This window comes from Prionailurus bengalensis, chromosome E4 (assembly GCF_016509475.1).
Source record: "Prionailurus bengalensis isolate Pbe53 chromosome E4, Fcat_Pben_1.1_paternal_pri, whole genome shotgun sequence".
NCBI lineage: Eukaryota > Metazoa > Chordata > Mammalia > Carnivora > Felidae > Prionailurus > Prionailurus bengalensis.
The window spans coordinates 51,236,658-51,258,494 of NC_057360.1; the positions used below are offsets into that span (position 1 = coordinate 51,236,658).

At 35.8% G+C, this 21,837-nt stretch overlaps 1 pseudogene; it reads left to right on the forward strand.

Annotated features, from left to right (window-relative positions):
- Positions 1-6,366: 6,366 nt before the first annotated feature.
- LOC122475926 lies at positions 6,367-7,211 on the forward strand (annotated as a pseudogene).
- The last annotated feature ends 14,626 nt before the right edge of the window (positions 7,212-21,837 follow it).

Consider the following 21,837-nt stretch of genomic DNA (forward strand, 5'->3'; position numbering starts at 1 on the left):
ATCATTCAGTTCATAACAGTTCCTATTCTATACATTGAAAACAATATAAGGCAGGGTGCCTGGGTGGCTCAGTCAGGTAAACGTCCGACTTCGGCTCAGGTCATGATGTCTCAGTTCACGAGTTTGAGCCCGCACTGGGCTGTGCTGACAGCTCAGAGCCTGGAGCCTGCTTTGGATTCTGTGTCTCCCTCTCTCTCTGCCCCTCCTCAGCTCATTCTCTCTCTCTCTCTCTCTCTCTCTCTCTCAGACCCTCTCTCCCACTCATGCACACACACTCTTTCTCTCTCTCAAAAACAAAACAAAACAAAACAACAATATAAGAATATTAGAGAGAAATATTGATTTTAATTATACCTTTTTAATAAAATTAGATCTAGCAAATATATAATTAATATGATTCAAATGTTAGAATTAGAGCATAAACTAATGCTTAGAGCACAAACTAAAAAACTATTTATTCATGTTTCCCTTAAAAACATAACATGCTCATTTATTGGGCTATGGAGCTAGGATTGTATTTTCTTTTGTTGTTGTTGTTCTCTTAATATTTTTTAGAAAACCAGAAAAAAATCACTTGCCACCATAGGGAAAACTAATTTAATTATTAACATTCTTTTCTATGCATAGTGGTATTTACTTATTTAATATTTCTCATTTGGACTAGAAATAACCATGAAAAATTCTTGTGTTTAATATACAGTTGCACTTAATGCTCTCCAACTATGTTTTCCTCATTCTTAGTTATTTTTATATTTATGCAAATAGAATTAATAAAATTGAATAAGGTAATGATACACAACTTAGCATCCTAAAATATCATTTTTATCAAATTAGTAATTATTTCTAATTGCCTTACTCTAATAAGAAGTACCCTAAATAGTAGAAGGTTTGAGAAGGTTGATACTCAAGGAAAAATATGTGTTCAGGGGGAAATTAAGGGTAGAAAAAGCAGATGAATAGAATTAGAAAAATCTAAACATCTGGCCAACATCGATAGCTTGCTCAGGAGCTGGTAACAGAGAAGTTTTACTCTTTTGTTTTCAGATTTTTAACTCATTACTTTTGAGAAAAACTTTATTAATAAATTCAGGGGCAAATTACCCCCAAACATATTAGCTAATCATTCTCATTTTTCTCCTAGAAAAGAATATGGTTCTAGTGACACATTTATATATCTTAAGTAGAACAGTTGTAATTTCCTCAAGAATAGGACCAATATAAATATTTATTTATTTTTATTAATTATTTATTTTTAAAGTGGTATCCATGCCAACACAAGGCACAAAGTCATGACCCCAAGATCAAGATTTACATGCTCTGCTGACTGAGGCAGCCAGGTACCCTACAACACAGATATTTACAATCAAATGATCATGCAAGTTATTTCTTTTTTTTTAATGTTAGGCTGCTTTTTTTTTTAATGTTTATTTGTTTGTTTTGAGAGAGAATGCTAGTAGCAGAGAGGGAGAGAGAGAATCCCAAGAAAGATTTGAGCTGTTAGCACAGAGCCAGACATGGGGATCAATCTCACGAACCAGGAGATCATGACCTGAGTAGAAACCAAGAGTTGGATTCTTAACCAACTGAGCTACCAATGTGCCTGAATTATTTTTGTATTGGAATGATACATTACTAATATTTCTATCATGATTTCATATTTGCAAATGTTCTTAAATCAATCTTTTATATCACCTTCAGTGTTAGACAATTACTATTGGTCATTATTGCCTGTGCTATGTGAAATAACTTATTTTTTTTGTAGTATCCAACCTTGTTAGGTATTGGAAACTTCATACTCTAAAATTTAAAATATCCCTAAGTGCACATACAGATAGCCTATATTCATATTAAAATAATTTTCAGTTACTTCTTCTCAGAAACCCTTCACATATATATTTCATTTAACATGGATTAATATGTGTTATTTATTTGGCTAGGGCATTTAATCATCAGTTTGTACACATAAAGAAGAAACTATGTTAACATGTAAAGAACAGTATGTGTTTTTTGTATTGACTAGCCTTAGTGCTTTAATTTCAATGTAAGAGCACTTTGCATCAGTCAAATGCCTTGCCTTCATTTGTTCTGTTTCTTCTTGCTTTCAAAGTGTGCAATCTCCTTCTCTTATGTCTTGGGAAATACCTGAAGTGCTTCCTTCTTAGTCAGTATAAGCAACCAGAATTTCCAATATGACAATCTTCAAACAATTGTAATAAAACTGTTTCATAGGGCTCTCTACAAAATCAGCAATGACAAGAAAAGAATGGGGAGTATGATTTCCATGAGCATAATAGAACTTAAAGTGTTGATAAAAATCTCACATGATTGCACTGAAAGAAGACCTTTTATGTTTGGTTGAGAAGGGAAAAATTATTGGTTTTATTCATTGGCACCCATGTACTTCACACCCATGGAAGGCTTTGACTCTACTTGATAGAGAATGAATTAGAATGTGTTATATTAATAATAGGATGACAAGCCTCCCTTCTGCATATCTTCTATCAAACTATTCCCACCATGAGTGATATAATTTACCAAATATCAATATTTGCCATTTCTAAATAAAAGATCACATGTAATACTATTATTGTTTAGATTATTAATGGATGAAGGTTATAGAAATTATCTATTTCTTCCATTTGAACTGACTGTCATTGAAGTAACTCAAAGATTGCTTCTGTAAATAGCCATTAAGACTGCTAAGAGGGAAGGTGTGTTTATATTCAATTTCTTTAGTTTCCATATTGGGAAAGGCAAAGAATAGGCCATTTGTCAAGTGTGTGTTTAGGTAAAGGGGAGACCTGAGAGAAGTTATCTAATTTATTAGCTCATAAATCTCATGTTCTGCCTGAATTAATCTTCATGTTTTCAACTTTTCATCCTGCTTTTCATGCTATTCAGTGTTTGTTTGTTTGTTTGTTTGTTTGTTTCTGATCTGCTCTGTGTCCAAGGAGACCAAACTTAACAAATTGTATCATTTGAGCAACTATGTCTAGTGGTTTGCTGTTTGTTTTCCTGATGGAAAGCACTAGCAAGAAATCTGCAGGCAGGAAAAACAGATGAGGGTATTTATTTCCTTACTTTTTCCCTATCGTTCCAAAGTTCTGAGAGTGGCCAGAATGTATTGTTAGGGCTCCTGTCAGTTCCTACCTCTTCCACAGATCCAATTGTCTCACCCAAATCTGAGTTTGGGGAGAGTTCCCCCATTTCCTCTCACATATAGGGGTTGAAATGACTTTTTTGCGAGTTTACACAAAGAAATAAAGTACTGACTGAATTGATAGTTGGATAATAAATATACATAGAGGGATTTTTGTTACAAGTCAATTTGTAACTGTCAAGAGAAAATATTTTTTCATAATTTTTTAATGTTTATTTATTATTTTTGAGACAGAGACAGAGTATGAGCAGGGAGAGACAGAGTGAGACACAGAATACAAAGCAGGCTTCAGGCTCCAAGCTGACAGCACAGAGCCTGATGTGGGGCTCGAACCCACGAACTGCGAGATCATGACCTGAGTCAAAGCCAGACACTCAACCAACTGAGCCATCCAGGTGCCCCAAGAGAAAATATTTCTAAAGTATTATTTCAAATCCAGGAGAGAAAACAATACAACTCTATCATTCTAAATGAAGGAGAGCAAGATGGTGTATTTGATGAAAAGGATTCACTTACTGGTACCCATTGTGATTGCTTACATGTTCACTTTAATTGATCAGTATCTGTACCATAATGATTAATAAGTAATGATTAATATTAACCCTGATTAGAACCACTAAATGCATTCTTCTTTAAGGATGCAAAGATCTCATAGCAAACTAATGACATCATCAAAAGCCCTGGGCAAAGTCAACACATAATGTAGATCATAATCAAAGATTGGAATGAACAACAACTTAGGCTCATCTTAAGTAGCTTTCACCTCAACTTGTTATCAGAACAGACAATGGAGGGATGCCTGGGTGGCTTAGTCAGATGAGTGTCTGACTCTTGATTTCAGTTCAGGTCATGATCCCAGAGTGGTGGGATCCAGCCCCATATCAGGCTCGGTGCTGAGCACAGAGCCTGCTTAAGATTCTCGCTCTCTCCCTCTGTCTCTCCCTGACTCTCTCTCTCTCTCTCTCTCTCTCTCTCTGAAATAAATTTTTTTAAAAAGACAATGGGTAATGTAAAGGATACAAAGTAGTGAGGTAAAATCAAACAAGTGGAAGTAACTGCCCCATGGTTAGTTCATGGGAATGCACCAATGTTTGATTTTCAAAGCAGGCCGAACAGTGAGGAAGCTGCCTGAACGATGATCTCAGAGCTAGGGGATTGCTGCCTTTCATTACATTAAGAAGGAAAGAGACCATTTTAGTATTTAGGGATTAAATAGTCACATAAAAACCAATTATTTGATGAGATGCAGCAACGTGTTTTTGTTTTGTGTTTTCTAAATCTCTAATTTTTATCTTTTGTATTGACTTGTTTGTCTCAGACATGTAGCTAAATGATGACACCAGTTCTAGTCATGAGAAATTTAATGTTTCAATGATGAACAGAGTGCAAATCTTCCTGTGGCTGTGTCTTCAAAGTATGAAACTGCTTTCCTGTTGCCAGAAGGTTTTGGTGAGTGGAAGCGGGGCTTGGAATCAAACTGCACATCTTATCATGTTAGATATGAGGTAATTTTTAAACAACTTTTGGGGGGATATAATTCACATTCTATACACCTCAAACATTTAAATTATACAATATGGCTTTTTTAGTATATTCATTGAGTTGTGAAACCATCACCACAATCAATTTTAGAACATTTCTATCTCTCTGAAGGAAATCCTGTATCCACCAGAAGTCACTCCCCATTTCCCATGAAACCATCCTAGGAAACCACTAATTTACTTCTTCTCTGAATTAATTTTCCCACTCTGGACATTTTAAGTGATTGGTATCATAGGACATGAGGTCTTTTATGACTAGCTTCTTGTATATATATATATATATATATACACATATATATATAATTTTTATATATTTCTTGATGAATTGAACCATTAGAAATACAATCAATACTTTTTTATAAGTATTGCTTTATATGGCTTTCTCTTAAATGGTAGAAAATACAAGTTACAAAAATACTTCTATCCTGACTTATTATTTACCCATGCAGTTATCTTTACCAATGTTATTTATTCTATTGTGTAGTTTTCAGTTACTGTTCAGTATCCTTTCACTTCAGCCTGAAGGATGCCCTTTAGTATTTCCTGTGGTGAAAGGCTGCTAGAAACAATATACCTCCGTTTTTTTTTAATAGTTATGATTGATACAAAATTTTTACTTTAATTCTTTTTCTTTGGGGCCTTTGAATGACAATGCTATTACGTAGCCTCCAGTATGTCTGATGAGAGTCAGCTGGTAATATTGTTGAGGATGCCTGTATGAGTTATGTCTTGGAACACAAATTGTTCCAAAGTCTGACATAATTAAATTTGGGCTTTATGGTTTTGTTTTTTGGTTTTTGTTTTTGCCTCATCAACTCTTGCTCCCTTGGCTGAGTGGTGGTGATTGCACAGACATCAGTGTGGTCTGCACCACCATGTCTGCCAACATGGCCACCACCACCACCCAAACATGCTTCGCCAATGACTACACGTACTTTAAGGAGCTCAGCAATGTTGCTTTCTCTGTGGCTTGCAGGTATGTGAAGAATTCCTGCATGCAGGATGATACAGCAAAAATCATCAATACCAAGAAGTTACCTGCCTAGGAGCCCCAGAAACTAGAATGTGAAGTCAAACTACTGTGACTTTTGAAACAAGCAAACATCAAGTGCCTTTATGACAGAAGAAGGGTTCACAACCTCATGTTTGACCACATTACTGGAAAGTAGCTATTCGATGAGATTGTGGCCAGAGGGTAGTACAGTGAAACTGGTTCTGTATACATCAAATTCTGGAAAGTGTTAGCCACATCACCAGCATGACATTGTCCACCAAGACCTGAAGCTTGGCAACCCAATGTTGGCAAGCAAATGCAAAGATGCAAACACAAAGCTGGCCTAGTCATGGAAGTGTGGGAGAACAACAGGGTGGACTTAATTTTTTTTAATTTTTTTTTTAAGTTTATTTATTTTTGACAGAGACAGAGTGCATGCATGAGCTGGGGAGGGGCAGAGAGAGAGGGAGACACAGAATCCGAAGCAGGCTCCAGGCTCCAAGCTGTCAGCACAGAGCCCAATGCAGGGCTCGAACTCACAAACTGTGAGATCATGACCTGGGCTGAAGTCGGACACTTAACCGACTGAGCCGCCCAGGTGCCCCAGGGTAGGCTTAATTTTGATGGTACCCCAGGTTAGGTGTCCCCTATGGCCTTGAGGAAAGATCCCTATGGAAAACCTGTGGCCATCTGGGCCTGTGGGATCTTCCGTATATATTCTGTTGGGATTGTCTCCTTTCTTGGATGAAGGTCAGCACAAACCATATCAGCAGATCAAGGCCAGGGCCTATAATTTCCCATCACAAGTGTAGGATACAGTGACTCCTAAGGCAAGAACTTGATCAAGCAGCGGCTGACCATAAACCCCACAAAATGCATCACGCCTCACCCGGCTCTCAAGTACCAATGGGTCTGCCACAGATTCCCCAGTGGCATCCATGATGTATCATCATGAGACTGTGGAGTGTTTGTGCAAGTTCAAAGTCCTGAGAAATCTGAGGGGTGACATGCTCACGACCGTGCTTTCCTCCAGGAATTTTTTAGCTGCCAAAAGTGTATTGAGCAAGAAGTCAGATGGTATTTGAAAGGAACAGAAACCACCATGGTGCACAGTTCACAGATGGCATCAAGAAGTCCACAGAGAGCTGCAACATCACCATGGAAGATGAAGACCTCAAAGTGCACATAACAGGAGACCATGAAGATCATCAAACAATAGACCGAGGTTGTTAACAATGGGGTCCTTGAGGCCTACAGGAAGATCTGTGATTTAAGCCTTACTTCTTTTGATCTCCAGGCCCAGGATAACCTCACAGAGGGAATGGATTTCTACAAGTCTTACTTTGAGAGGCTTCTACCCCAAAACAAGAAGCCCATTCACAGCACCTTCTTGAACATACACATCTACATGACTCATGGATGCAGCTTACATCTCCTACATCTACCTCACCTGGTACATAGAGAGAAGTGTCAGCCTCTCCCCAGCCAGGTGGAAACCCCAGTCCAGCAATGTTGAGATGGCAAATGGCTCAGAGTTCTCTATCATTGCTATGGTGAGCTCAGTCACAGAGGCATTAGGCGATCCCAGCCAGCCAGAGATCACTGAGCCTTTGGGGTCAGTGGTTCTGGAGGACATGAGCGACAGTGGCAGCCCGGTTCATTTGAGATTTAAAACAAGTTACAAAATGGCGGTGGCCAAGGCACACCCTTGCATGTGGCCCTCCCGCCTGCCCTTTTATCTACGTCTGCTCTATTGAGACGGTTTTACATTTAAGAAATAAAAAATAGAAAAAAAGATTGTTAAAAAATGGAATTCATATGATAGTTCTAATTTTCAATATTTGAGGAACCTCCATAGTGTTTTCCACTGTGGCTGTGCCAGTTTGCATTCCCTCCAACAAAGCACAAGGTGGGAATCTTCACCAGCATTTGTTATCTTCTGTCTTCTGATAATAGCCATTCTGACCAATGTGCCGATATCTCGCTATGGTTTTGATGTGCATTTCCCTGATGTTGAGTGATATTAAGCTTTTTTCATGTGCCTGTTGGCCACCTGTATGTTTTCTTTGGAAAATGTCTATTCAGATCTTCTGCCCCCATTTTTCATTTTTAAATCAGATTGTCTAGGTTGTTGTTGTTGTTGTCATTGAACTGTATGAGTTCTTTACGTATTTTTAATATCAACCTCTTATCAGATATGATTTACAAGTATCTTCTCCCATTCAGACCAGTGTAGAGAATATAGTTGGTAATATTGTATTAATTTTCTATAGTGACAGATGGTAAATACACTTGTGGTGGTCATTATTTTCTGATGTATACAAATGTCAAATCACTATGCTGTACACTTGAAACTAAATTGTGTGTCATTGAACCTCAATTATAAAAGAGAGAGAGAGAGAGAAAGAATCAGAATGGCCAGACCAAAAAAAAAAATTCAGTTTTTAAGGCCATTTTGTGGGGCTTGGTCTGGCTCCAAGAAGACTGTTCTCACCTATATTTTTGCCTGGTTCTGTTAAAATTCTAACTTGTTGAAGTTAATATTGTTGTTCTCATAGAGCTACCACTTCCTTTTAATTGCTTACTACCAAAATTTCCATGGTTTTCAACAGCGCCCTTATGCTTAAACTTCCCCATGCTTTGTTCCAAATACAGTCTGTTTCCTTGGGGAGAGCTCTTTGTTCTTATTGTCTTCCTCTCCTGCTGCGTAAATCTTGTGCACCACGGCTGTGGAGTTGAGTTAGAGGTAGAGAGGTGGCCAAATTCTCTCAGAATGAAACCTTTGCTTTACAAACAGGGCTCAGTGCAAGGGCAGTAGCATGTGATCTTCTCAGCATGCCCCCAACTGGCATAAAGCCTCTATCCTCTGGTAATGTTAAAGAAAAATGTTAGGGCTCCTGTACCTGGAATAGAGCCTCCTTCTTATGAGTTGAGGATAAATGGAAGAAAGGAGCCCCAGGTCTCTCATTGTCTATTATCTGGAATAGAGGTCTTGCAGCATAGAGCTGGGGAGAAAAAGAATTGCTGAAGTCTTACATCTCCTGGAGAGACTGTAGTCCTAGGCTGTGCCCTGGAAGAACAGAGAGCCACACCCACCTGAGGACGAATACCATCCCAGGGAGCTGGCTAGGTTTGGAGAGCCTAGTGGCTCAAGTTCCCACTCTTGATATGTTTACCCACATTTAGTAGAATTTCTTTCTTCGTCGATTGGTTTATGTCCTTAGTACAATATTCAGGGGTTTTGAATGTTGTTGTTGTTGTTTGTTTGCTTGTTTGCTTTTATCATTTTCACCAGTAAAAGCCATTTCACTTGAGAAAGAGCCATTCCAGATGTCATTAAAGGCAAGTGTTTGGTTTTCCTCAAAATAAACACACTACCACAAGGAATATAATCCTCATTACTGCATTTGAATAGTTGTGTATGAAATACATTTTGGAGGAAAGAACTACTGTTCTCTGCAATATATTATGAAACTTGGGGTATATTAAATAATGAAATACATGTGAAGTTATCTAGCATTAGAGCTGACATATAAGTGGTTCTTGACAAATTACTCTTCTTTCTGAATATGTTGGTGGTCATTTTGTGATTGTAATTAACCCGAAATTGATCTTGCATTCAGCATAGGCTTGAGAGTGCTGTTTAAAATTTTCTCCTGTCAAAAAAGAACAGACACTGGTAAGAAAATTTTCTGAAAATTATAGAGTCTCATACCTAATTTGCAACAGTGTGAGCTATGCTTAGTTATATATGTTTTTGTATCAATAATTATTTTATGCTAATGTTCACATATGTAGGTGTTTCTTACGTCTGTTATTTCTGTGTGGAGAAATGCATCCAACTAGAACTTCTAATCCTTACTGAGCCTTCAAAGAACTATGTAGGTGAAAGCAATAAACCTTTTAATACCACATGAGTGCCAGTCTCCTCCTCGGTTCACCCCTAGACTTGATTTAGTTTAATCGATTTTATCTTGTTCCTGACCTCCAGGACTGTCTGCAATTTTACTCTGTCTTTTAGATTTGTGCGCTGATTAAAGTTTTTTTGCCTTACCCTTGGAACTTATTAAGTATGTAACTGAGATTTACCTTTTGGCTTTTCTCACTTTTACCTATTTATGAGATTTGATATTAATTCTGGCTTCTCTTCACGGGCCAGGGGAGGAAGTAAAATATTAAACCTTTCACTTCATCAGCTCCATGAGCCAAATACCACTTTACACATATTGTAAATTGTTTTAAACAAAAATAAATTTTTAAAGAATATTTATTTTATTATTTTAATAAATTATTTAAAACTGTTTGAATTAGACATAGAACTAAGAGCTTAACTGAACTATGATTTTTATCTTTAAAAGTGCTGTGGACATTATAGAGAGAACCTCTCTCAGAGCTAGGGAAACCGGGGTAGAGATCAAGAAAAAGGGGGAGTAGAAGCCAGACCTTAAGGGATTCCAATAAAAGAAGAGAATCTTGAGTGAGTGAATTAATGAATTCGTAAGTGAAAATATTAAAATTAATAAAACATGCCAGAGATTCTTAGTGAAGAGAGGTTTATTGGAAGCCACACTGAAAAATCATTTTTGAAAGACAAGTTGATGGGGTGCCTGGGTGGCTCAGTCAGTTGGGCGTCCGACTTCAGCTCAGGTCATGATCTCACAGTCTGTGAGTTCGAGCCCCGCGTCGGGCTCTGTGCTGACAGCTCGGAGCCTGGAGCCTGTTTCAGATTCTGTGTCTCCCTCTCTCTGCCCCTCCCCTGCTCATGTTTTCTCTCTGTCTCAAAAATAAATAAAAACATTTAAAAAAATTTAAAAAAAGAAAGACAAGTTGAATTCAGATTATGGAAGGTGTGAGTTTTGAGAGCTAAAAGTGTCTCTCCTTTAATAAATAAACAACTCTTATTTTTTATACATTTAAATTCAAGTTAGTTAACATACGATGTAGCTTGGCTTCAGGAGTAGAACCCAATGATTCACTTCTTACATGTGACACTGGTGCTCAACCCAAAAAGTGCTCTTCTCAATGCCCATCACCCATTTAACCCATCCCCCCACCCAACTCTCCTACAGCAACCCTCAGTTTGTTCTCTGTATTTAAGAGTCTCTTATGGTTTGCCTAAGCAGCTCAACATGTGCTGCTAATGCTATTGCTTTGTTCTGTTCTCATGAGTAGAGGAAGCTGATACATTAGGGAAATACATCAGTGAATATTACAAATCACCTATAAGAAAAAAGACTCAGACCCAACCACAAGTGAAGGGCCAACATGGGAAGTAGCTGTGGGAATGGAAAGAAAGGAGCCAGATGTGAGAAAAGTCATGAAGTCAGTACCAGCATGCTTTTGAAGGGGAGAGAGAAGCACCAAGTGTAAGCAATGCTTTGGAAAACAAGGCAGGCAAAAAATATATAAAGTTGTTGATCATGGGAGTTTTAGATCTATGCACACTATACACAACAGGCAATATTCTGCAGTACAAAGGATCTGAAATCTAAAGTAATAAGCAGAGAATGTGGTATATTATATCCAGAGACAATAAAACTTCATAGCCTCAAGTGTGTGCTGTGAAATTTCCTTTATAAAACATTAATTATATGAATGTGTCACATTAAGCAGTTCTTGGAAAGAATTCTTATGTTCCACTCAGAAAGCTGGATTGATTTTTTTCTACCCATGAACAGTGCAAATTTAGTTAAAATATTGCTTCTCAAGGATTTTACTTTCATGTGTAAGGGATTATTTAGTATCGGCTATCAATTCAGGTAACAATTATTTCCAATGGGCAATCTGTTCTTAAGATATATGAAACCGATTAGAAAATCCCTGTAGGTTGAATATTTAATTATAAACAGTCCAATTAACTTAATTTCTCCTAATACTATAGTCTGAAATTTTGCAGAAGTCAGAAACATACACTTTCCCATTCAAGACACATGATTTATCAAAATTGCTCAGTGTGGAAAAAAATATTTTAATTCCCCGTTTTTGGAGGTTTATACATTTGGCAAAATGTAACAGTTCTTGTGATTTATGACTTGAAATTTATTAATTTTCATTACTAGAACTAATTATGGCCATTTCTACTTACTATTTCCCTCATTAGAAAGCCCCAGCACACGTCGTCAGTCAATTAATGACTCGTTGCTCTCCCTACCTTGTCTGCTGTGTTATACTCACTTCATGAGTAGTGAAGAGTTTAAGTATTTAGACAATTTTGATTACTGCTATTTGTAAGGGAAAAGCAACCAAAAATGTAATAAGCTGTTCTGCATCACATCCAGGTTTTCTCAGGCCTGAAACTTATGGTTTGGAGGAATTTTGTGAAGGGAATAAAGTTTTAAATTTATTTATAAACAAGTAAATAAAAATCAGGAACTTGTAAGGGTCTACATGAGTGGAAGGTCATAAAAATGTATGCATCGTGATAAATCTGCCTTTAAGAAAGACAGTTGTCACTACAAAATGTAAAGGGTGAGAAAAATCCCTTTTGGCAAAGGAAAAAGCTTTCTAATGTGGCATACTAGGTGAAGTAAATGAACGAATGGCATCTTTTTTATTGTTCTTAATAAAACCCGTGGCTAGAAAGTGGTATATCTCTGTTCTTTAATTTTGTATTACCAAGTTAGCTTACAGAATGTTTACCAACAATTAAAACTTCTTATCCTCAACACCTTGAACATAATGTTGTAGCTAATAATACACCAATGGCATATCAATATATATTCTGGAAGGGAGAGAATACCCATGACAAAAATAAAAGCAGATGCCATCACTACAGGGGAACCGTTTGCAACACATGCATTCGACAAAAGGCAAATATTAAAAGCATATAAAGAATTCCTACAAAACAACAAGAAAAAAAAACACACACCAGTGGAAAAATGAACAAATGATATGAACAGTTCACAAAAGTAACCAAAATAGCCCCAAAATATTCAAATGATGCGAACTTCACTCATCATCAGAGAAAGACAATCTGAGCCAGAATTTACGTGGCTACACCGTCACCAGAACAAGGAAAATGAAAGCATAGACAATACTAAGTTTGGACTAGAATGTAGAGTAGCAAGAGCTACCATACCCTGCTATTGAGTGAGAAGACATGTATCTCCTTTGGAATACTCCCATACTATCTACTAAAGCTCACTGAGCACCTACCATGTTATTCTCCAATTCCACGTCTTGGTGCGTCCTCAACAGAAAGACGAGTACCTTTTCCCCAAATTACATGTGCTAGAATGTCATAGCAGTGCTATTCATAATACAGCAAAATTCTAAAATTCTAGTGTCTATCATCATTAGAAAGATAGATACATTGTGGATACTAGTATAATCAAGTACTATACATAGTAAAACAAATTAAGTAATGCTCACCTTTGCAAACACCCTGGAATTATGAGCATTTGCAAACGTAATTCCTCAGTATTCACATAAAGTGACTTTTATTATAAATATATACAAAGATTATATGAAATTATTTAGTTCCTTCACCTTCGGGTCAGTAGAAATAATAGTATGGCGATAAGGTTATAGATCTAAATGTATTTATTTTTTAGAACACTATCATAAAAATACTGTTTTTGTTTGCTCCTGATGAAATTCTAAATACCAGGGTGTATTTCCAGACTATTTGAAGTAAAACACATTCATGCTCTTCACCTCTTACCTCTTAGAAAGAGTATTTTACAAGTATCTTAAGGAAGACTTTCACCCCTCATACTGAAACACACTTTATTGTTCTTGATAACTTAAGTTCGCTTTTAGAAGGGAGAAGCCAATGCTTTGTAAACTGTAAAATGTAAATAAATAGGAAAACATAAAGCATTATGTCTCTACATGAACTTTAACTGGGTTCAAGAGACTTCAATAAAATAGGTATATTTGTAAATATACTTTTCAATGTTGGGTTTGCAATATCAAAAGCTTCTTAGGCGAAGTCTGGACCTGGCTCCTGTACTCAGAGGGCAGGGAAAGACCGAAGAAAGAGGTAGGCCACTTCAGATTGATAGGTGGCAGGTTTAATAAGCAAAGGAATTTACAAAGGCAGCTTGCCTTTGTGGCTGCAAAGTGAATATATTTCAACATCCACCCACCAGAATCTTCAAGTTCATATAGAGGCCTTAATGGGGCTCAGTCACAAATTCATTCAAAATGGTCTCAACCTCACCTTCCTCTCTCAAGGCTCCATCCTTGGAAATGGCTCCACTGTGGAAACAACGAGCAGAGTGTTCCAAGGACTAGGGAGGGTGTCTGAGTCTAGATCGCCAGACAAGCAGTGGTTTCATATTCTCAACTACATCCTCCCACACAATTCAGTATAAAAACTTTTTATTTGGTATGCTTCCCCCAAAGAACAAATGCTCTTGACAAAAAAATAAATATTTATAGAAATCTCACAGATTTATTGAGAATAAATAATCCACATGACTTGCAGGACAATTCTGAAATCTTTACCTTTCATATTACTTTGGACTATACTTATTTAAAAAAATATTTCTAGGGGCGCCTGGGTGGCGCAGTCGGTTAAGCGTCCGACTTCAGCCAGGTCACGATCTCGCGGTCCCGGAGTTCGAGCCCCGCGTCGGGCTCTGGGCTGATGGCTCAGAGCCTGGAGCCTGTTTCCGATTCTGTGTCTCCCTCTCTCTCTGCCCTTCCCCCGTTCATGCTCTGTCTCTCTCTGTCCCCAAAATAAATAAACGTTGAAAAAAAAATTAAAAAAATATATTTCTAAGGGCAATACTTACAACATAATTTTAAGAATGGTTTAACTTGCACATAAAGAGATTTATAAAATTTTAGGAACAAATAAAAATCTAATTCACTAAATTAAAATCTTATTTTTTTTATAATGTAGTCTAAGTGTCATGTAAATATGACCATGATAAACCCATGGTTTCCTATTCCATTTGATTTACTGAATCAGCTATACCAATTACTATTTTACAGAGTGTTGTCATTTGGAAAACATATTCACAGGGTTGATTCACAACATCTCTGGGGAATATTATGTTTCTCTTAATAATGATTACAGAACCAGGGCACGTGAGTGGCTCAGTCAGTTGAGCATCCTACTTCGACTCAGGTCATGATCTCACGGTTTGTGAGTTCGAGCCCCGCGTCGGGCTCTGTGCTGACAGCTCAGAGCCTGAAGCCTGTTTCGGATTCTCTCTCTGCCCCTCCTCCACTCATGCTCTGTGTCTCTCTCTCGTAAATAAATAAACATTAAAAAAATAATAATGATTACAGAACTGAGATTCAAACAGTGAAAAGACTTGTCATAGTGGAGAAGTGACATTAGGACTATAACAGTATTTCAGAACCTATGCTCTAAAAATCAGAGAACAATAGTATTTAGGGTGCGTTAACAAATGGAATTGGTATAAGAATGACTGAACTCAAGTTCTAGATCCATTCCATAATAACCATAGAACATACTACCCTTCTTTATATCTTGGCTTCTTCATCTACAAAATAAGGAAAGAGTGTCTCTCACATGGTGTTGTTTTTATGATTAATAGGGATAGACCATTATTATGATTACACTTTAGATATATTTATACAAATCCTTAACACCACTTGATGTAAAACCAGTATTGCCATACCTATAGGGAAATTGAAAATAAGAAAGCATAACTAATTTGGCCAAGGTGTTGCAGTTAAATTTTTACCCCCATTAAATTCAAATACAGTCTTCGCCATCTCCTACTTCTCTCAACTTAAATTATCATATCAGAATTGGCATGCTATAATTACCTACTAAATACCTGTTTCTTTGTCTTGTTGAATTCTTCACGATATAGCAGTCATTTATCTTCATATAGAAAATTGTTTATATCAATTTTTAAAGCGGTATTCACAGGTACAGAGAGTAGGTAAGACTTAGGTGACTACCAGGCAAGCCCTCATGCCTCCCAGAAATCCCCCTGTATCTTTCTACCAGTGTACTTTATTCTTTTTTGTTAGTGAAGGTTTTCTTCTCTTAAGGGAGATTTTTAAGATATCACCCTACAATTTTAAGTAATATTAACTAATATCCTACTTTTGAATTAATAATTTTCTGTTCCCTGAGAGCAATATCTTAGAAAGTGACACTGGATGGATAACTCCCTGTGTTAATACAATAGAGATTGTAGATCTTTGAAATGAAGAGCTATGTAATAGAACTCTGAAGTCCAGAGAGAGGAGAATTATTCACTGAAAGAATAGGGTGGTCCTCACCATTAGGATAAAGTCAGTCTGTTGTTATATAATTTAGAAACATATTTGAAATTATAAAGACTGTTGTCCTATAAATATTAAATAGTTATCATCTGGCCAGTTCATACTAAATGCCAAACAAACACATGGGTAAATCTTTAAAGGAATATGAAAAATTAAATAATTTGTGTGTTTCAAAAAATATAAATACCATTATGTACAAAAAAAATACCTGTACATTTCTTGAGTGTTTAATTATTATCAAGATCAAGGCTTTATGCTAAATAGTTTTTCATAAAATAAATTTTGGATCAGTTGTATGTTGAACATCAAGTAATCCTACTTTTTAAAATTTCTTGTCAGTAAATACAGCATGAGGATCTTGACGAAACTCTCCACTAGAGAAACTTTTAATGAAGTGTCCAAAATTAGCAAAGTCAGTTATTCAATGTTTCTACAGGTTGGACAAATGGCTTACGATAAATTGACAGCAGTCATTCCACAAAGTCTAGGGGAATTTTTAAGAACACTGAGAGGCCAGGCATTTAGAGCTGGGGATACAACTCTCTCCTGTGAAGAACTATTCCAGTGGCTGGACAACCGAGTGTCTGCTCTCAACTACTCCAACATCCTGGGGCAAAAGAGCTCTCCTGGGTAGATTTTGCATCTATTGAACATCAATAAATCCTCTCTGTGGAATCCAGAGGTTCTGTGGTGTGGAAGACCTACACAGAGGAGATGAGGTGTGGAAGCTGGGTAGCAACACAACTGTAACCTACATTTTACATACATATACACACAGCTCCTTCTCCATAGAAGAGACCTGCGTGGGGAGGGAGGACAGGTGAAGGACAAATTCTCCATCCCTAGGTTGCTTAACTCCTGCTTCAAAGAAAAGAAGTTCTGTCCTGTCCAGGGAGGATCAAGGCAAGCCTCCAAAATGAGCACCCCCTGATCCTGGCTGAGGGACCTAAATATATTTGGATTACATTGTGGAACAATTAACAATTCCAAAACTTGATAAAAATGGTAAAGCGATCAACTAGTTATATCAGTTAGAAGTTAATGAGATCAGAGGAAGATACAGTTAAAAAAGATTGTGCTAAAATTAATTAATTAATTAATTGATTAATTCATTAATTAAAGGGACTATGGCTTTAACCCAGCTATCTGGTGTAGTCCAGAAGGTTGTGCTCATGCTGAAGACTGTGCTGTCTCAAAAGAAAACTTATAATGAACTCTTTGATCTCTAGCTGAATAAGGAATATACCCACAAACTCCCTGAAATATGAAAGTGGTCTCCAGGCCACACATATCCAATGACAAATAGTGAAAAATTTATTGACACAAGAGGCTTACACACAACCTCTTATTTACCAATCAGAAGATTACTGCTAAACTGTGCTGACACAGGGGCAACATCTAGGAAACCTGGCTGAAGATAAAAACAAGAAAAAAATCTGAATAGGGACATAGAAGGCTGCATGACATGGGTTAAATAGACCTCACAAAAGTACTCAATACAATAATTGAGACAATGTGATATGGACAATGGAGTAGATAAATGCATCAATGCAACAGAATAGAGTGCCTAGAAACAGAATGACACAAATGGAGTTAACTAATCTTTGGCAAAAGAGCAAAGGCAAGATAATGGAGCAAAAATAATCTTTTCTACAAATGGTGCTGGAACAATTGGAGATCCACGTGCAAAAAAGTGAATTGTGGTGCAGACTGTATACCTTTTACAAAAAATAACTCGAAATGTCTCACAAAACTAAGTATAAAATGCAACATTTAAAATTCCTAGAAGATAATGCAAGAGAAAACCTCTATCACCTTGGATATAGCAATGACTGTTTAGATACAAGACCATAGTCTCAATCCATTACAGAAATAATTTATAAACTGGACTTCATCAAAATTAAAAACTGTTCCTCTGCAAAATGTGATGAACTAAGACACCAAGCAAATAGAACAGTGGACAAATTATAGAAAGCCTGACATGAGATAGGAAACAATACTCAGTATTTCTACAGAGTTTTTAAGTGCCTAGTTTTTAATGAAAATTATGAGACATGAAAAGAGACAGGAAAGTATGGCACTTTTCTGGGAAAATGGGCATGCAAAAGAAGCTGAAGTTGAGTGGTCCTTGATAGCCTGCAGAAGACAAGACTTGAAAACAGCTATTATAAATATAGCTTCAAAGATCTAAAGGCATTGGATGATATACTGAAAGTGCTAAAAGAAAAAAAAATTCACTGTTGAATCTCAAATCCAGTAAAACTACCTTTCAAAAATCAAGCTGAAATAAAGACAGTCTTAGGCAAACAGAACAGAACGAAACAAAACAAAACAAAACAAAACAAAAACAACACTCAATGAATTTGTTGCTAGAAGAAACACTACAGGGATTTTTTTTTAAGTTGAAAATAAGTGACAAAGTAATCAGAATACACACAAAACAGAGAGCAAACAGAACGGAGAATCTTAATGAAGATTATTTTAAGAGACAGTATAGCAATATACTTCTCCTTTATTCTCTCCACTGATTTAAGAGATACTGCATAAAACAATAGAGGTAAATTGTGTTGCTGTGCTTGTAACATGTGACATCAGATGGTGACTCAAATCTATAAATACACAAAATAAAGAATAGTAGAAATGATAAATAAGTAGTTTACATAAAACACTCTAAAATATATCTTTGTTTTCCTTTCTTCTTGCCACTTCATTATGATATGTAAGTTTATATAAAGTAAAACTTATAACAATGTATCAGGCTTGTAACAGGTGTAATATTTATAACAATAATAACATGTAAAAGAGTGGAGCCACACAGAAGTAGGTTTTCTATAACTTACAAGACTTAAGTTAGTATGTATCTAAAACAGATTCTGAGCAGTTATAATGTATATTGTAAGTCCTAGAGCACTCAACAAAGAAATCCTATGCACATGCACACAACACACACACACACACACACACACACACATGCACAAACACACAATTTAAAATTAATTAACTAGACTGACCAGACAAAATGATAGAAAATTTAATTTAAATTAGTAATGTATCTTGAGAAATCATCTACCAACTTCGCAGAAACAAAAAAAACCATAATGAAATACAATAAACAACTACTTGCCAAAATAGATGATTTTGATAAATGAACAATTTCTAAAAAGACAAAACACTGAAACTGGATAAGAAATGAAGAGAAAATCTAACTATACCTATAAGAAAACATTGAATTAATAATTAAATGTTTCTCCTTAAATAAAAGCCAAGGATAATATAGCTTCTTTGGTGAAGTTTGCCAAACATTTTAAAAAGAGTAAATATGAATCATCTCTAAAGTTTTATAAATGCAGAAACAATGGATTATTGGAACTCTTTTGATTTTTTTAAGGCTAGTATTAGCCTGGTAACAAAAAAGATAATCATAAGAAAAGAGCACTATCTCTTGTGGACAAAGATGCAAAAACCCTTAACAAAATACTAGCAAACAGAACACAACAACATATAAAATTGTTAATACATTGAAAAACTAGGATTTACCCCAAGAATGTAAGATTAGTGTATAGTCTGAAAACCAATTAATTTAATAGAGGAAGTACAGAAACTACATGACCATTGATAACATGCAATAAAGGCATTTGACTTAAATCTAACACCCTTTCATTGAAAACACTATAAAATGTAGAAAGATAAGGAAACTAACTCAAACTAACACGAGGCATCTAAGAAACACCTATAGGTAACATATTAATGATGAAAGACAAAATGATTTCCCCACTAAAATTAGGAACAAGCCAAAAATGCCCACTTTCACCACTAGTTAAAAAAACATTGCACTGGTGGGTCAAGATAGAGCAATATAGAAAGAAAAGAGTGAGACTGGAAAGGAAGAAGCAAATTCACAAATGATATTTGTGAATAGATCTATTCACAAAAGATATGATGGTTTATATAGAAAATCCTACTAAAAAATTCATAAACCAATTAAAATTTTAAACAAAAAGTCAGGATGCAAGATCAACATACGTGAATCCATTGAAACTTCGTGCACTATGAATGAACAATCTAAAAAGGAAATTAAGAAAACACTTTCATTTATAATGAAAACAAAAAGAACAAATATTAGGAAAGAATTTTTTTTTCCTGCGGTGGCCAATCTGAATGCCAGTATTTATGTATGTATGTATGTATGCGTGTACGTATGCATTAATTAATTAATTAATTAGTATAATTTATTGTCAAGTTAGCTAACATACAGTGTATGTAGTGTGCTCTTGGTGCCGGGGGGTAGATTCCCGTGATTCATCACTTGCATACAACACCCACTGCTCATCCCAATAAGTGCCCTCCTCAGTATAACAACATGGATGGAACTGGAAGGTATTATGCTAAGTGAAATAAGTGAGTCAGGGAAAGACAGATATCATATGTTTTCACTCATATGTGGAACTTGAGAAATTTAATAGAAGACCATGGGGGAATGGAGGGGGAAAAACTAGTTACAAACAGAGAGGGAGGCAAACCCATAAGGGACTCTTAAATACAGAGAACAAACTGAGGGTGGATGGGAGTGGTAGTGGAAATAATGGTTTTAAAGAAGCTGAAGACTTTTTACTGATAATTACAGGGCATTGTTGAAACAGTCTCAAGGTATACACAAAAATTATCATAAAATGAGCATAGACTTAAATGTTATTGGCAAAATTATAAAATCTTAGAAAAAAACTGGGAATATATTTTTTTGACCATGGGTTATACAATGCTTTCTTGGATAGGACAGTCAAAGCACGAAGGATAGAAGAAAAAACATATAAACTCAAGTTCCTCATAATTAAAAATTTTTGTGATTCAGATCATACCATCAAGAAAGTGAAAAGACAACCCACTCAATGGGAGAAAAGATTTACAAATGATACGTCTTAGGTAGGACTTGTATCCAGAATATATAAAAAAATTCTTACAACTCAATAATAAAAGGGGAAAAAGCAATTAAAAATTTGGCAAAGTATCTGAATAATTATTTCTTGAAAATAAATATATGCATGTCTAATAATCACATGAAAATTTCTCAATGTCATTACCCATTAAGAAAATGCAAATCAAAACCAAACTGGAGTGCATCACACCTTTAATTATGGCTATAAGAAAACACACAGGGAATTATAGATGTTGGTAAGAATGTGGAGAATTTGGTTCTCCATACATTTTAGTGGGCTTTGTTATGGTGCAGCCACCTTGAATAACAGTTTGGCAATTATATCTCAATTAAAATTAATTAATATCTCAACAACTTAATTACTATCTAAATGAAAACATTCTGTAAGTGTATTAAGAACATTAAAAATTGTTTTCCTAAATTTGAAATTGTACCTTATTTGTATTTACAAAGGGGGAAAATTTGTGTAATCAGGTCAGTGATTTTGAAAAGCTGATTAAACTCGAGCACTATATACAAAAGGTTATTAAAGTATTACCATGTGATACTATATGCTTAACTGATATAGATATGGATCCACAGCAGCAAAACTACTTAGAGAAATTATTTGCATAATATTCTGACCTATGCATGGAATGTGATGTAGAGTAGATTTTGTATTTTGATATATAAAGAAAAAGCACGTAGAAACTTTAAACAGATATTTTTATACCTGCTTTGTTTTAAGAACAGTTATTTTCTGATTTCTAAAAGTATAAATATGAACTGTAAAGATACCACTCACTGCTTTTTTTGTTTTAATTGGTAAGGAAAAGTATATGAATAGTTTGTAATGTTCTATACTAGGACTAGGAAATGCATCGATACATTAAAATAATATTGATTCCTCCTGCGATAGGATTTTAGCTATTATGTCTTGTAGAGACAAAAATAAAACAAGCCATTGTGGCTTCTGAATAAAATAGTGTATTAACATAAGAAGCTTCTAATT